The sequence below is a fragment of the Pinus tabuliformis genome, chromosome 9 (assembly GCF_031772625.1).
Source record: "Pinus tabuliformis cultivar Carrire ecotype Pingquan chromosome 9, CPIR1, whole genome shotgun sequence".
In the NCBI taxonomy this organism is placed as follows: domain Eukaryota; kingdom Viridiplantae; phylum Streptophyta; class Pinopsida; order Pinales; family Pinaceae; genus Pinus; species Pinus tabuliformis.
Window position 1 is genome coordinate 1,469,189,210 of NC_142307.1, and position 18,870 is coordinate 1,469,208,079.

Here is an 18,870-nt window from a genome sequence, read left to right on the forward strand (position 1 = left end):
GACAAATAATATGTTATTCTACAAGAACCTTTTTATGATGCTACTATTACACAAGAGCCAGTAGTTGAAACAAAGGAAACTAAAATCAAATTGGTCGCTACTCCACAACAACATATAGATGATACTATTGTCACATAAGAACCAACAACTGAGATAGTACATCAAGTGGAGAAAGGGGATGAACATATTTTCTAGGAATCTCTTGAATATGTTACCGTAACAGTAATAAAAAAAACTCATTTAAAATTTGATGAGTCGTTGAAATCAACATTTTTTCTTGAAGAATTAGAGAAATAGAATAAAACAATAATTTTGATGAATGATGAAACTGTTCCTCTGAAACAACAAAAGGAAATTATTGAGGATCTTAGGAGGAAATGGGATGAAAATCTAAAGGTTCAAGACTTGGTGAAAATTCAGAAAGAAAGGAAGGAAGCACTATTACAAGTAGAATAATTGCAAGCGGAGGTACAACTGTTACAATAGGAAAAGGAGTCCATGTATGAAATTGATGAAAATATATTTATTTGTAGAGCTCATTCTCTATCCTATCCCTTGTATCTGCAAGAAAAATTCACCCTTTTTCAATTAACAACCATTAAGGATAAATGATTGTGAGAGATGAGAGAGGCTCAAGACTTTTTGAAAACTTTCTCGAAGGCCACTTTTTTCAAAAAAACTTTTACTACGTGAATTGTATTTGCATGACTATGTCTATTATGGAGAAAAAACACTTAACCTTTAACCATACTTTGGAGATATTCAATTGAGATATTTTGTGTCCAATATGAAAAATCAAGTTTGTTGGAATATTTCCCGTGATATTGTAACAATTAATGAAGGAAACATGAAATTATCTATCCAAAATGAACTCAAACTTGCTGAAAGAGTCTCTATGGTATATAATAGGATATGGTGATATCTAGACACAAAAAAAATGCTAATTGAATTTAGGAATAGAGTTTTGGAAGTTGTCTCCAAAGTATCAGAGGGGTCAAACTTGATGCACTACAAGGAATTATGTCAATATGGGAGGCTTCCAAGAAGGACCTAAGGTATGAGGACCCTTATTGCTTTCTAAATTTTATACAAGAGCTTGCCATGTTTTATCTGTATATAGAATGCGTCAAGAGAAGTGGGCCTGGTCATCTTGGAATAAGGATAAAATTTACTATCATATGGCTCCTTGCCTATTAGTATCAACATTCACCTCATCTCGTTGATAAATAATTGGAAATGAAATTGGTTCTTTCCAGAGACTATAAAGCATATTCAAAGGACACATAAGGAGTTACACCTTTTTAGAGCTACGCTTTTTTAAAACTCCATTCTTAACACATCATAAACCAGTTGTAAGTGTCTATATGAGGACATGCATATTCTTAAGTTGGAGGGAGATGTTGGTATGCATAATTGGCATATTTTGGAATCCATTTTCTTATCCTTTCTTTACCCCTTTTAACTCTCAAGACCATATTTTGTCACAGTAATAGCCACTATCAACCTAAGTATGTTTCTTTTCATATGTCACCCTTATGATCTAAGTATTCTTGTCACTTGGCATGAGAAATATTTCTTTGAACTATTTTTATCATAAATCTAACAAATGTAATAGCCACTATCAACCTAAGTATGTCTATTTTCATATGTCACACTTATGATCTAAGTATTATTGTAATTTGGCATGAGAAATATTTCTTTGAGCTATTTTTATCATAAAGCTAATAAATGAGCTATTTCAAGGTATCTGGTGTATTGAGATGCTATTATAGGATTACACTTTCCAGCGATTTGATTGCTCTCAGTGCTTGGTATATCCAGAGATAAAATGTATCTTAAACTTAATTGTGCATAAATTTTGGGCATCGGGGCATGACATGGAAGCCCCAATTTTTCCAAGTCTTGGGTGCCTTTTTTGTCACAACGTGGAAACCCCAAATTTCTTGTCCCCAAGCGAAGAATTTATGAGACGTGAGCAATAAAATATTGTCATTTGGAGGACGAGGCAAAGGCGCAAGAGTGAGAGAGTTGTCCGAATTTGATTGAATAATGTGTGACAAGAGCGAAGCTCTGAATCAAGGTGACCAAGGACTGAAGCTTAGTGGATCATGGAAACAAGGCCACTCTGTTACTTACAATAATCCATCACGTATTTACGTCATCTGCAAAGGATTCTTCTCAACGACCATTTGGAATTGAAATTCAACGCTTCCCCGACCGAGATACTTCACAATCGCGGTTTGCAAATCACACAGGCCCCTTGGGGCAACAAAGAAACACCCCTATTGTGGGTTGAGATACAACCAAAGAGTGACATGCACCACTTCTAGCATGGATTCTAACTTAGAGGCACTCAGTCATAATCAGACACATGGTAGCTTCACGCCATTGGCTTTTCAACTAAGCACGATGACCAGTTGTGTGAATCAATAGTTCCTTTGGTACTAAGTTGAATTACTATTGCAATGTGGTTCATCATTAGGGTAAAAATAACCTATCTCACGATGGTCTAAACCCATCTCACGTTCCCTATTGGTGGGTGAACAATCCAACACTTGGTGAATTCTGCTTCATAATGATAGGAAGAGTTGACATCGAAGGATCAAAAAGCAACGTCGCTATGAAAGCTTGGCTGCCACAAGCCAGTTATCCTTGTGGTAACTTTTCTAACACCTCTAGCTTCGAATTCTGAAAATCTGAAAGATCGAAAGGCCACGCTTTCATGGTTTGTATGCATACTAAAAATCAAAATCAAATGATCTTTTACCCTTTTGTTCCACAAGAGATTTTTGTTCTTGTTGAGCTCATCTTAGGACACTTGCATTATCTTTTAACAGATGTGCCGCCCCAGCCAAACTCCGCACCTGAAAATGTATTCTGCCTAGGTTGACCCGCCGAAATTTGCCTTAAGGCCAAAAACAGGGGCAGTGCCCTGTCTCCACCCCATCAAATAAGTAAAATAACGTTAAAAGTAGTGGTATTTCACTTGCACTGAAAACAGCTCCCACTTATTCTGCACCTCTCAAGTCATTTCACAAAGTTGGACTAGAGTCAAGCTCAACATGGTCTTCTATATTCGTTGGTTCTGGCAAGCCCGTTGCCTTTGTTGTGGTTTTACGAGATAGTAGATAGGGACAGTGGGAATCTCACATTATATTCTCACTCTCTGTCTATGCTCTCCTTATCTCACAATACAGACTCTCTTTATATAAGAAATTACATAAGCATGGATCATCTCAGATCCACGATTTCCTCTCACAAATCACCTAAATTTCTCTATTCGCATACATGGAAAATAATTACATTAAATTAAGTCTTCTCGAGACTTATCAATTCCATCAAATTAGCTCATTTTTAATAAAAAATTTCTCTCGATTTACATGATTTTCCATGTATCCTCCTCCATAGCTTTGACCTTGAATTTTGATTTGGAGTGTTCGGATTCGCTTGCATTAGACTCCTGAGGCACAAAAATTTATGACCTCCTGGTCATATGTTTCTCCTTAATCCCAGAGTAATTCTACCCACTTCCTCAGTGGAACTGCCATCATGATCTTTTTGAGAGTTGCAACCAAACCTCTGTAGTAACAGTCTTCTATGCTACATGATACCTCACCAAGCTTCTCTCCTGACTTAGTCTTTCAGCATTTCTCTGGTTCTCTCTCCTTGGAACCAATTGAGCACTCCGTGCTCTAGGTTGCTGCAATTCTCACCTTCTACTATTGCTATCTGTATGATATTCTAAAGACCACAAACTCACCAGTATTCAACATAACTGTACCTCCTTCTTTCGCACACAAAATATTCTTTCTTCTCGCAGGAAACCTTTCCTAGCTCTGATACCACTTGATGAAAAGGAAAACTGCCTAAAGGCAATTTTCCTTTCATTTCATAAATCCATACGTCATCCTGTGGGTTATGACCCACCTATACAAATCAAAAGCCTTTACAATGGTGGATTTAAACAAAAACCTGACCAATCACCAAACAACAGAATACAATAGAACTCGACAACAATCGGTCCCACTTCAAATGCACAAGACTGGACCCCAAATAAAATAAACCCACATCCATAAACTTCTCGGGTCTGGTCAGGCCCAAGCCTTATCAGCTTCAATCTTCACCGTTGATCTCACCTTCCAATTCGATGGTTGTTTCCTTCCCTGATCAACAAAACTAATTGGTGATCCTCCAGTGTTGATCAAGGCACACTTGATTTGTCAACAACGATATCGGATGAGCCACTTACACGAGGATTACCAACCCAATAAAGTGGTTTTCTCTCTCCTACGACGTGCTACGTGTTGGTTGATAAGTGGAATTGGGTGACCACCCCGAATTACCACTTACCACTTTTTCTCCACCCGATAAACAGCTTCGCTGATAAAACTGCATTTCTTCCTTGACTATTGCACGAGATGATTGGTGCGCGATGACCATTATAAATAAGAGGCCATCAAATATATGGTTTGTGAGACTTCAACTAGTACACAGATTAAAACGGGCTTAACCCCTGCAATTGACTGTGAACTAAGAGGTTGAATATGAGATCGATGGCTAGGAGCGAGTGCGGGGCTTTAGCCATGATCAAGAAATCCATACACTCCTACCCTCGCAGTTTCTTATCACTATCGATCTAATGGATTTGTCGATCGAACACCCAGATCTGTTCCTCTGCCATTCTTCTTCCACCATTAGTATCCGTCAATCTAAACGATCCGACTACTCCCTTTGCGCTTGTTCGCTTATGATGGAATTTGCGTTATAACACAACTCCACTCTACCATACTCTGTCTACACACTCACGACACTCATACAATAGTTAACTCGTTTTATCGTTGGATCTCCATCGATCGTTATAGTGATCGATGGTCAATCAATAAATTGTCACACGAAATTTAACTCTTCCAACACATACATCTAAACTATAGATCAAACATACGCATATACATAACAATCCACATAACACGTATATTTCTATTATATACATAATTCGATTACAGACTAAGGCATTTCAACCTTAGGCACAAATTCTCCTTCAACTAGATTGTATTCTCACTCTCTATCTATGCTTTCCTTATCTCACAATACAGTCTCTTTTTATATAAGAAATTACATAAGCGTGGATCATCTCAGATCCATGATTTTCTCTCACAAATCGCCTAAATATCTCTATTCACATACATGGAAGATAATTACATTAAATTAAGTCTTCTCGAGACTTATCAATTCCATCAAATTAACTCGTTTTTAACATAAATTTGCTCCTGGTTTACATGATTGTCCACGTCTCCTCCTCCATAGCTTTGACTTTGACTTTTGATTAGGGATGTTTAGATGCTCCTGCATCAATTAGTAATTAAATTTTATGACAATTTTTTTATCAAGGTTATGAATTAAGTTTGGGTACTCTAATTAATAGATGAAATGATTCTATTTGAAGAATTTTTGTTTGGTCAAATTTATTCAAAATCCAGTACAAATTTTTGAAAATCCTATGTTTAAGTTGTTTTATTTGTAGAGATTAAGTGCCCGAGGGGTTTTTCAAGTGTACAATTGATTTATGTATTCAAATGAAAATTTTGTTAGAAATTGTACTGCCATATTCCGGCTAAGAATCCATTTCGTCTATTATTCAAACTATGCCTAATTAAGTTTAAGATACATTTTATCTTTGGATATACCAAGCGCTAAGAGCAATCAAATCTATTGAGAGAAAAACCTCTTTTAAAGTGAAAAGAGATTTGATCCCTCTCAATGCTTGGTATATCCAGAGTTAAGATCGATCTAGATCGATATACTATATTTTACTTTATCATTGACTCACTACCTTATATAACGCATTTTATAAGTAGTGTGTATATTAACGTTTCATGATTCCTTCTTTATAATGTTAGAAAATTATATATTACAGAGGAATGGAACACAAAATATATTGCAGAAACATAAACATAGAAAATGCATAAAACAAGAGAGACACAGAAATATGTGGTTCACCCAATTTGGGCTATGTACACGGAGAAACAACCAGTCCTTCCTTTTATATTATCCAGCAAAATGAAGAGATACAACCTACAACAGGTCCATTGTAATTCCCTCTTCTCTCTCACACAATCTCCTATATCTTTCATAGAGACATGGAGAAGGAGGCAGGAGCGATCAGGGTTTGATACTGCTCTGCAACCAACAGACCTTTACAAACTGCGTCGTTCTACCATTAACCTCCAACCATAATACAAATACAGCATGATAAGGAACAACTACAAAGTGATGGAACCCCATCAGGGGGAGGACATGATGCCTCCCCCCGCTAATACGAAAAACGCCTTGCAACAAATAGAAAATGTTAGGAAGGACCATCAAGAAGATATAGCAACAGAACATGAAAATGCGTCAAGGAATAACAACAAAACTGAAGAACCAAGAGTGATATCAACCACCTGCAAGCTTGTAGTAGTTGACAAACCTAAAATCGAGCTCCCAAGTCAGCGGATCAACACTCAGATCTAGTTTATGAAGGATCATGCTTTGATAGGAAAGTTCATAGGCTTTTGGCCAACAGAGAAAGCACTGCATGGCTGGATAGCAGCCAAATGGAAACCAAAAGGGCACATAACTCTGCAGTTAGGGCCTAAGGGCTTCTTTACTGCCATTTTCAATTGTTTGGAGGACTGAAACAGGGTACTGGATGGCGGACCATATTTTTTCAACGCAGCAAGACTATACCTGTGAGAATGGATTGAGCGTTTTAACCCGGACAAAGAAGATCTGAGCTGGGCCCCGGTGTGGTTGTGCTTTTATTCTCTCCCTCTAGATTACTGGGACAAAGACTCACTGCAAGACATTGGGAATGGTTTAGGTGAATTCATCAAAGTGGCAGAGGAGGCAAAACTGAAGCGATACACCTCCTATGCACGGATCTGTGTATACATGCACCTCAGAAAAGTTCTCCCGGATGTGGTAAGCCTTTACCAAGATGATTATGAATGGTTACAAACAATAGATTATGAGCATGTACCATTCCGTTGTAGAAAATGCCATGCCCTAGGCCATTTATTCTAAGATTGTCCCTCCAATATGAAATCCATGACCACCCCCACAATGGACAAACCTGACTCAGATGGGTTCACAAAAGTTTCCAATCACAAAAAGACCCACAAAAAGCCCTCTTCCTCAATCAAAAAACCTGTCATCAACACCTCCTTGCCATCAACAAGTAACAACTTTGAAACTCTGCTCCAACCGGAGGTTCATATCTTAGATAACCAGGAGCAACCTGAAGCCATTCCTAAGACTACCCCCCATTCTACTCCCTCAAGCTCAAAGAAAGCCCTCATTTCCAAGCAACCCGCAGATCTCAAATCACCCTCTCCCAGTAACCCACCAAAAAGGAATGTTCAAGGAATGGAGATAGATAGCACACAGATGCAGCTCACGATTGTAGATGATACAGAGGCAGAGCAGGAAGCAGTTCAACACATGGAAGAGGAACCGAAGAGCTTCGACATCGGAGACCTAGATATACTAGGACTTGAACAGGCATGTAAGAAAAAGGAATATGACAAGATCCCCGAGCGACAGCTAGAGAACTTAGAGGTAATTCTCTCAAGAGCACAGAAGCAAAGATCATTAGGTATCCAAACTGGCAGTCAGTGGGATGGAAGGAATATCTTCAAAGACAATAAGAAATGAGGAAGGAAAACAGATCTTCAGAGAACCATCTGCATAGGGGAGATGCTGGTGGAATCTAGAAGATACTCCAAGCTTACCAAATATTATAATCCCCTTCCCAATCATGTATCATGAAGCTTATCTCATGGAACATTAGAGGGCTCAACAGCTCGGGAAAGGGTCGACTAATAAGGAATATGTTACAACAGGAAAATCCTCAAGTTCTATTCCTATAGGAGACCAAGTGTAATTCCACAACGTTGGACTAGATCCTCGCCAAAGCATGGCCAGGAAGCAAAGAAGTGGCTGTGGAAGCCATAGGAGCCTCAGGAGGGCTAGCCATAGTTTGGGATGATAGAGCTATAACACATACTAACATACATGCTAGTAAGCACTTTATTCAAGCCATGTTCCATATAACAGGGACAAACGTTCATGGACACTTAACCAACGTCTACTTTCCCCAGGAGGCAACAAACAAGGTAGACACACTGAACACCTTAACTTAGATCAACTCAGAAAGATCCCACCCACTTTGGATCACAGGAGGGGACTTCAACATGATAACAAAATTGAAGGAAAAAAGAGGAGGATGGGTCAAGCTGGACTGTGAAAGCACTCACTTCAAAAACTACATCCATAACAACAGGCTCATAGATATGGAATTCAATAATGGCGTATACACATGGAACAACAAATGTGTAGATGCCCACCAAATAGCATCTCGATTAGACAGATTCCTGCTCTCTGACAACGCAATACATCTTGGAGGGGACCTCTCAGCCTCTATCTTGCCACTCTCTGGCTCAGACCACTGGCCTATTAGACTTCATTGGCAAAGACCGGGAGACAATGTTCACAGGCCCTTTCGCTTTGAAGCTTTCTGGCTGAATGACCCAGACTTTCACAACCTGATTACAGAGACATGGAAGAATTTCAATCCACCGGAAGGCACAAAAATGTATAAGCTCCAACAAAAACTAAAAAATCTCAAGAAAAACATAAAATAGTGGAATCACTTTACCTTCGGCAATATCTTTCAAGCACAAGATGCTCTTGAACAAGAAATTCAAAAATTACAGCAAAGAATCATAACTGAAGGCAGATCTGAAGCCCTAGTAGAACAGGAATGCCAACTACAAACGCAAATCTCAGAAAGAGAAAAGTAGGCAGAGATACTTTGGAAACAAAAGTCGAGGATCAGATGGCTTAAAGAGGGTGAGCGCAATACAAAGTTCTTCCACCACACCACTATCCAAAGGAGAATGCACAACAACATTACTCACCTCCAAAATCGACAAGGGGAACATCTAGAAAAGCATGAGGATATAGAACAGGAACTCCTCACCCACTTTCGTATGGTGCATCAGGAACCGCAGATTGATCGGCTGCCAGCTATAGAGGAAATCACTAAGAATATTCCAAAGATCATAATTGAGGAACACAACCAAATTCTCCTTAGGCCGATATCTTTACAGGAAGTGGAGACAGTTATGCGACAGCTCAAAGTAGGGAAAGTGCCTGGACCAGACGACTTCACTTCAGACTTCTTTCAGAACTTCTGGGACCTAATCAAGGAGGAAGTTTGGCAAGTAGTCGAGGAATCCAGAGTAAAAAGATGGATGCTTCCTTCCTTGAATGCCACCATCATTTCCCTTATCCCTAAGGAGGAGCATAGCCAGACACCGGACAAATTCTGACCTATTTCATTATTCAATGTCATTTATAAAATTGTCTCCAAAGTGATTGCCACATGCCTCAATCCCTTGCTTCTCTTAATTATATCACCGGAGCAATCAGGATATGTGGAAGGAAGGCAGATCACGGATGGCATTATTCTCACTCATGAAATCATTCACTTTAAGCTTTCGGCCTCTCAAAAGCTTTTGATACTTTAAGCTGGAAATATATTCAAAAAATGTTGTTAGCCTTTGGCTTTACTCCCCCATGGGTTAGATGGATTATGAGTCTCATCACCTCACCCTTCTTCTCAATTCTAGTCAATGGTATCCCTTCTACCCCCTTCCACCCATCCAGAGGTATCCGACAAGGGGACCCTCTCTCACCCTTTCTATTCGTTATAATGGCGGAGGGTATTGGATGATATATCAAAGATGCCATTCATACCCATAAATTACGTGGCCTTTATTTTCCAAATACCCCTGCTTTAACCCACCAACAATTTGTGGATGACAATATGTTATTTGGTCATCCTTCTGTCCAAGAAGCCCTCAAACTAAAGTGCATTTTATCTAATTTTTTGGATGCCGTTGGTGCCTACATTAACAAAGCAAAATCCCAAGTTTTTTTCTTTCACACACCCTCCATCACTCAATCCTCCATAGCCAGAATTTTGGGCTTCTCGATTGCATCTCTCCCCTCCAAATATCTGGGTGCTCCAATGATAGCCTCTGCCTTAAAGCACTCATCCTGAAAAATACTCTGAGAAAAATTGGAAGCTCGTATCTCTTTTTGGACCTTCAGAGCTCTCAACATGGCGAGCTGCCTAGTATTAATCAAAGCAGTGCTACAATCTATGCCGCTCTACCTTTTCTCAGTACTGGTAGCACCCAAATGGGTTCTTAAAGCAATAAAAAATATTCAACGAGATTTTTTATGGGGAAATACGAAACAAAAGACAAAATGGGCTCTGGTAAAGTGGGAAATAGTTTTCCACCCAAAAAATTTTGGAGGCACTGGATTACGGGATCCTCAGTGTTAGTGCCTAGATTTACCTTAGGCTGAGGAAGGTACAATCCCGGGCCAACATCAAACCACGCTTAACCTGGTAGCTAGCCCTACCAGGTCGGGAGAGGGCACTCTCCAGGTCAATGTCAACAAATTATAATCGATGAAGGCTTGAGATGACTGATAGAAATATTGATCTTAGGCTAGGTATATGTGTGAAAAAGTTTGATTTGATAAAATAGTGTTTTGTTGGCTCAGTGGGAAATGCACATTTTGGGGTGCGGGGATTGAGGCTCAGTTCTACAGAGATCTCAATGGGGCAAGGTAAGCAATCATTTTGGCACTTAAATTTGAGTGAGATGGAAGGAATAGTTTGGTGAGGTGTTAAATAGGGCAAGTGCAATCATGGATCCTCCCCAAACAGCTGAAGACATCATATAACTAAAGCAAACTTCAAGTAGAACACTACACTTTCAATGGATTCTACTTACACTCTTGTTTGTTTAGTTCAGAAGAAATAAGATAGATAATGGCATGCAATCACATAAACAAATTCACAATTACAAAGAGAAGAACTGTACCAAGACAAATTGCCACATGAATCCCAAAGAGTGTTGCAAATCCTGGTCTCAATTCCTTAACCAAAATGAAAATATGAGTGTACAATGAAGCTCAATGCTTTCTCAAGAGTCCAACCTCTACAAATTTCCAACCCATACACTATAAAATTCATAAAATATAGACATTTTCTAATCCTTGTACTAAGGGATTGAGCTCAACCATTTTCTTCAAAATAGAATCAGTTACATTAAACTTGGGCCGAATTTCTGAAAATAGGTGTTGAGGATGAACTCGTATCTCTTAAACCATAGCACCTGCTACAAAAATGAAAGAGGTTTTTGTAGATAAGGTCATGTTGGAGAAACGCATCTCTCAAATTTTGGAAATTCGTTTCCAGTTGCTTGCAATCTATTCCACAAAATCATCTCTAAAACAGAAAATCATTAAAAATTTAAATTTGTGAAAATGAGTTGTAAAGATCTAGTCACATATCCCAATTCGTGATGCCTGTGAATAAAATGAAAGAGGTTTTTGTTGTATGGTTCATTCTTAACAAAAAACCTCTTTGATCTTCTCAAAATTACTTTCCATCTGTTGTTAAATGACCCCGCACTAAAATGACTAAAAGAGTAAAAAATATGAAAATTTTGCTTTGTTTAAATGTAAGCTCCAAATATCACTATATATCTCCCACATAGTAGCACTAGTGCATAAACTGAAGGAGGCTTTTGTTATTTGATATGTGATGAAAAAAAAACTCTTTCACTTTTAAAAATTCCTTACCATTCTTTAAGAAACTGATTTTGTACTAAACTTGTCATTGTGTGCAGCAACTGACCTCAAAAAATGCATAACCAAGAATCACTCATTCATTTCGATCATATCTTCTAATCCGGGAGCCGGTTACAGGAGTGTGATATACCGTTGGAAAGATTTTTCTGAGATTCTTTTAATAGACAAACCTGTGACATGTTTTTTGTTGAACATCATGTGCAAAACATCTAACAAAACCAGACATAGTAAGAGCTCATGTTGATCCCTGGTGACAAGCTGCGAAGACTGGAACTAACATCGGCTCCATTGGGGATGGCAGCTCCTTGGAGGTGCCAAGAACTACAGATCTCTGGAAAGAAGAAAATGCCTCTTCCATTGGGCATGGATGATCAAAAAACTTCAAACCCAAAATAACTCATAACAATCCAGAAAGATATACATACTGCAACATGTACATAAACAAATATCGCAAACAGAAATGCTGCCTCGGACAGCTTATTTATGTACAAACGTAACCTACTTTGCTGCAAAATTGATAGATAAAGTAATGTTGTAATGCCATATCAACCGAACAAGTAACTATGAAAAGGATGGTGCTTGAAAGTGCTTCAACCAGGACACAAATGTAAATGTTGACAGCCATACATGCACATAACGAGTCTGGTTGTATAAAAGACAATTTGATCTATCATTCAAACTGAAAAAAATTTCCATGTATGTTGCAATATGATCGAAACAACCAGACTCTGTTTGCTGTCCCAACTCCTCAATGCATCCTTCCAGCTGCAAACTATCAATGCAAATATCCATGGGCAGCCTTACCTTCTATTCCTTCTGCTGAAAAAGGTCCCCGAAGAATGGGACTCCACAATCTAGATCCTGGGACTGTATTTGGGTCTCCAATTCAGCTAGGTCTCCTTCAATTTTGATGGAAAACTCTTGCAAAAAATTGAGATTAACTTCATGGCTGCATCGACATGATTTCAGATAAGAAGAAAGAGATGAAGCAAAGTTCTCATCTACCTCATCATCCGTGCACATATCTTCCCATTCTCTAAAACCTTGAATAGAGGTCACCTCTATTTTGAATTCTTCATCTTTCTCCATCCATGTTTCAAGAAATATATGCCAACAATCTGCAAAGGACTTAATAGATCTGATAGGAAAACCTTCAATCCATTTTCTACATTTGCCTTGAAATGAATCAAAGAACAATTTGCTGAAGACATCTTCCTTTTTAACTCTAAGAAATTCCACAAATGTTTTAAAATTTTCTATATGTTCTAGAGTCAAAGTCAGATCTTCCCCATTCAATTTAGGGCCATTACTCAAAATGTATGCATCCTTTCGCAATTGATTAGGGAAACCAAGAAGATTAGAGAAATCAATACATGAATACCTTGAACAAATACAAGCAACATCTGAGTCCTTCATTTAGCCAGTGGAGCCACCATCAATACTTTGAAACATGAGAATTTGAATAGTGGAGTCACCAGGTAGATGATTTCAGCCTTCATATGTGTCTAACTGCTATCCACCATCAACAATCAGATCTGAACATGATAAATGTTACTGGGGCAATTTTCAAGTTAGATGTTCCGTTTATAAGACTAGACCGGAGATTGACGGAAGCAGCTTTATCCTACTTTCGCTAATGCAAAGTAAAAGCATTTCGAAGGCTACCTGGCTAACTTCAGGCTCTGTCTGTAGTCTAAAAAAATGAACACTAATAAACAAATAACCTTTTCTTCCCCAGCGGGGTCGCCACTATGTTAGTGCCTAGATTTACCTTAGGCTAACGAAGGTAGGATCTAGGGCCAACATCAAACCATGCTTAACCTGGTAGCTAGCCCTACCAGGTCAGGAGAGGGCTCTCTCTGGGTCAATCTCAGCAAATTATTATCGATAAGGGCTTGAGATGACTGATAGAAATACTGATCTTAGGCTAGGTATATGTGTGAAAAAGTTTGATTTGATAAAATATTGTTTTGTTGGTTCAGTGGGAAAGGCACATTTTGGGGTGCGGGGATTGAGGCTCAGTTCTGCAGAGGTCTCAATGGGGCAAGGTAGGCAATCACTTTGGCACTTAAATTTTAGTGAGATAGAAGGAATAGATAGGTGAGGTGTTGAAGATGGCAAGTGCAATCATGGATCCTCCCCAAACAGCTGAAAGCATCAAATAACTAAAGCAAATTTCAAGTAGAACACTGCACTTTCAATAGATTCTACTTACAATCTTTTTTTTTTTAGTTCAGAAGAAATATGATAGATAATGGCATGCAATCACATAAAAAAGTTCACAATTACAAAGAGAAGCATTGTACCAAGACAAATTGCCACATGAATCCCAAAGAGTGCTGCAAATCCTGGTCTCAATTCCTTAGCCAAAATGAAAATATGAGTGTACAATGAAGCTCAATGCTTTCTCAAGAGTCCAAACTCTACCAATTTCCAAACCCTACACTATAAAATTCATAAAATATATCCATTTTCTCATCCTTGTACTAAGGGATTGAGCTCAACCATTTTCTTCAAAATAGAATCAGTTACATTAAACTTGGGCCGAATTTCTGAACATAGGTGTTGAGGATGAACTCATATCTCCTAACCATAGAACTGGTTACAAAATTGAAAGTGTTTTTTGTAGATAAGGTCATTTTGGAGAAAAACCTCTCTCAAATTTGGGAAATTCATTTCCAGTTGCTCGCAATCTATTCCACAAAATCATCTCTAAAACAGAAAATCATTAAAAATTTAAATCTGTGAAAATGAGTTGTAAATATCTAGTCACATATCCCAATTCGTGACACCTGTGAATAAACTGAAAGAAGTTTTTGTTACGTGGTTAGTTCTTAACAAAAACCTCTTTGGGTTTCTCAAAATTACTTTCCATCTGTTTTTAAATGGCCCCGCACGAAAATGACTAAAATAGTAAAAAATATGAAAATTTTGCTTTGTTTAAATGTAGGCTCCAAATATCACTGTATATCTCCCACATAGTAGCACTTGTGCATAAACTGAAGGAGGTTTTTGTTTTTTGATTTGTGATGAACAAAAACCTCTTTCAATTTTAACAATTCCTTATCATTCTTTCAGAAACTAATTTTGTACTAAACTTGTCATTGTGTGCAGCAACTGACCTCAAAACATGCATAACCAAGAATCACTCATTCATTTCGATCATATCTTCTAATCCGTGAGCTGGTTACGGGAGTGTGATATACTGTTGGAAATATTTTTCCGAGATTCTTTTGATGGACACACTTGTGACATGTTTTGTGCTGAAAATCATGTGCAAAACATCTAACAAAACTATACATAGTAAGAGCTCATGTTGATCCCTGGTGACAGGCTGCGAAGACTGGAACTAAGACTCATCATAGCAACGAGGTCATGGGAGCATGCATCTGGTGGAAATGGATCTCAAACCCACATACTCCATGGATAATCCTTTAGATAGCTAAATATGCTAATAATATACCAGTAGATGATTTAATTCGGCTCAAAGAAGTTGGCACAGGCTCTCTAATTTGGAATGCTACTAAACAACATAAAGATCTAATTCAACAACATAGCTTTTGGGAAATCAGGAATGGAGATAATGTGAGGTTTTGGGAGGACTCCTGGCAACAAAGACCCAAATTGAAGGATCTACTCACATCCCACCAGCTTCAGGAATGGGTAGAGCAACCGATGATCAAATTAAATCAAATTTGGGAGTCACCTCACACCCAAAGTTGCAAACAATGGCTAAGCTCGAACCTCATTCTTGAGCAAGGCATGCAGTCCATCAAAGATAGCCTAGACACAGAACTCTCAAACAGGAAAATACATGACTTTAATAAGAAAGATATCATTATATGGGGTTATGAAACGAGAGGAACCTTCACATCCCAAGAAGCATATCATATAATACTAAGGGACCATACCATCAAGGATAGCCTCTGGAACAAAGTTTGGGATCCCCCAATTTGGCCAAAAATCTCCACCTTCCTCTGGTTGCTGTGCCAAAACAGAATCCTTACTTGGGATAATCTAAGGAAATGGATTTTTCACGGACCTTCCATATGCCCAAATTGTAAACATGTAGAAGAAACTAAGGAACATCTCCTAAACTCATGTCTGTTAGCAACCGAACTTTGGGATAAAGTCAACTTTAGATGTCAAAGAGATGGACGAAATAAGGAGAATTCCACCAACACTATTCACTCTTGGGCACCTCACCCTTATAAAAGCAAAATATTAAATGCCTTATGGAAGATAATACCAGGTTTCCTCATGTGGACAATCTGGAAAGAGAGAAATAGTCACATCTTCAAGGACCATTCCTCTCCTATAGAAGTTCTATGGAACAACATATGTCAAAACATACGAGAAACCTTGATGCTCCAAACATGGCTTGATGATGATTTCCCCTCCACTCCACAGGAACAAAATATATGGGTGAACTGGAACCTTCAGTGGAACCACAAGCAGGCACACCAAAGGAAAATCTCTCCATCTAGAGCTACACTTGATAGATGGACTCCACCCCCACCACCCATGGTATAGCTCAACTTTGATGGAGCGTCAAAAGGAAAGCCAGGTAAAGCAGGATTTGGAGGAATATTCAGAAATAACAAGGGCAATGTTATCCACACATTTATCGAGTCAATTGGTTGGGATACAAACAACTCGGCTGAATTAGAAGGCCTATGGCAAGGACTTCTTCTTGCTCAGAGCAATGGATTATTCCCACTCATAACTGAAGGGGACTCTCAGATTTTAATTAACATGGTCAATCAGATCTTACAGGGAACTCCAGCACACAAAGTGGGTAGCAGTTGGAGATTGGTAGAAAGGTTGGAATAGATTGAACAATGGCTATTCATTCATCGAGCAATAACCATCAGGCACATTCGTCGGAATGGTAACAAAGTAGCAGACTTCTTAGCAAACATTGGCATTGATAGTGGTAAGACTCTTCATGTGGGAGCTCTTAGCACTATAGCCAACACACATCAATTGTAGGATTTCAATGATCTGGTGCAAAAGGAAAGTGCTAATGGAGAGGAAACGCACCCGGATGCGGGTGTCAACAATGGTAATTAAGGTGACAAGACGGACCGCCAGTGGAAGGGAGAGCCATCTGGCTAATTGCATCGTCCTGAGAGCTTACCTTAGGTGGATTAATAACACATTGTAGGCAATAATTAATGACCCCGAAAGCTATGAAAAATTAACCTCCCTCTTTTCCATGGCCCCTGCATATCATTTTGTTAATCCTCCTCTTCTCCATGGCATATGTTCTTCGCAAGCCGCTGAACCGTGCATTAGAACTACAATAGGCAGTCGCTGCTTGATTCTTCCTTGCCTGGATCTTGGTAATGGTTTCAATTTTTCGCACTCCAGTCACTGTCTTTTAGACTGAGGCCTGACCACCCCTGCTCACCCTCAATGTCGCCTTTCCTCCAGTTCCTCTGCTGTCAATATATCTTTCAATTCTGCCATGGTTCACCTCAGGCACCGCATGTGCAGTAGACATGGAGGAACTCATGGAGGATTTACTTGCTCGCAAGCTTCGACCAGCTCCGCTTCTGATTCCATGGACTCAACCATTAAGATGCCCAACCTGCTGATTTACCCCACTCATCGCTACCCGAATACCAGAAGTGGTAGAGGAAGGAGGGAAAATTCTATTCGCTCTGCGGATTTCCCACTTCCTCCTTCTCCCGCCCCTCATAGCACTCAATTTCGCTTCCGTAGTCCCTTAAATAGGCTTACAATCACTGCAACTATCACAATTTCCTTCGAGGAAGAGTCTGCGACGCAAGATCCTCTGTTAACTCGTGGGGACAAGCATAGCACGGAAGTGCCTGGTAGCCATGGGATCAACATCCTGGGCAACAAGCAGACAAGTGAAAGTAGAAAGGCTCTGCATGGCAAGGCTAAAGATGGTGACACTTCAGGTGAGGAGGACAAGCATAATGGTACGAAAGCGTTAGGCAGTAGGCAGAATGACACTTGTGAGAGACAGATGGATGTAGAAGGCACTGAGAAAGCTCCACCTGCTTAGGGACAGGGCAGATTTGATGAGGCTGACGATTGGTATCAATTTTCCTGTCGGATTGAGGATGAGCCATCGGCTTAACATGTGGCCTCTTGCAAAGGCGTCTGGCTTCCAGGTGGATAAGTCTCACTGTTTTTTGGTTTTGTGGTCTGGATGTGTTTTGATTCTCCACCATGTGTCTTGGATCCTCTGGTTGAGTCTCTACCAGGTGGACATGTCTCTTTGTCTCTTGGTTATGTCCCTGTCTTTTGGTTCTAGAATTGCATTCTATTTTTGTTTTTCAGGAAAACCAAGGTCTACTCGACTATAGTTTTTTCTGGTTCAATGGCTGGTTTCCCCATAATAGGGGCAGTCTTTACAGGCTTCTTGGACTGGTTTCCCCTATGTTGGGGTAGTCCAAAACAAACAATTTCAACTTTGATGATGACAGATGATCAAAAACTCTGAGGCCAGGCCTCTCAGTAACTTTTTTGTACCATGTCAATAGATAAATATTACTTAGAAAAGAAAATCTCCTCTATCTTTCTTGCTCAGAATACATATCTGGATATTCATAATACAATTCCCCCATATATAGCAAGGGGTTTCCACATAAGGCAAAAAACCCTAAATTAAACATAAATTCTACCGTCAGATTTCCGCCTAATGAACGACCAAGATTGACTATGAAATTAAAACATTTTACAAGGAAATTTTACATCTATTTTTAGCTTCAGGGGCACTACCCCGGATTCCCCATCAGGGGGGGGGGGGGGGGGGGGCTCCTAAAGGTCATTATCACCCCCCATGGACCCCCTTTGCAGCACAAATAACGGGTGGAAATATGAAATGGGGTCCAATGCGGCGATACCTTTGAATAAAGAAGATAATTAGGCTCCACACGCAACATATAATTTATTTTATGGATTCATTTAAGAGTGAAATATCAAGTATATATGTATAATTCATTATCTAATTTATATAAATTGTAAGAGGTATATTCATATAAAGGTATTCTGACTTTGTTATTAGGTCCCACAATCATTTCTTGTTAACCAAATTGTTCATTGAACCCTAGGCCTCCAACCTCCTCAGTAGCACATATTGTTTCCTTGTAATGGATTAATCAATCAACCTTTAATTTTGAT

General features: G+C 39.2%; 1 pseudogene; it reads right to left on the reverse strand.

Moving 5' to 3' along the window:
• Nucleotides 1-2,072: 2,072 nt before the first annotated feature.
• On the reverse strand, nt 2,073-3,257 carry LOC149154151 (25S ribosomal RNA; annotated as a pseudogene).
• Nucleotides 3,258-18,870: the final 15,613 nt, after the last annotated feature.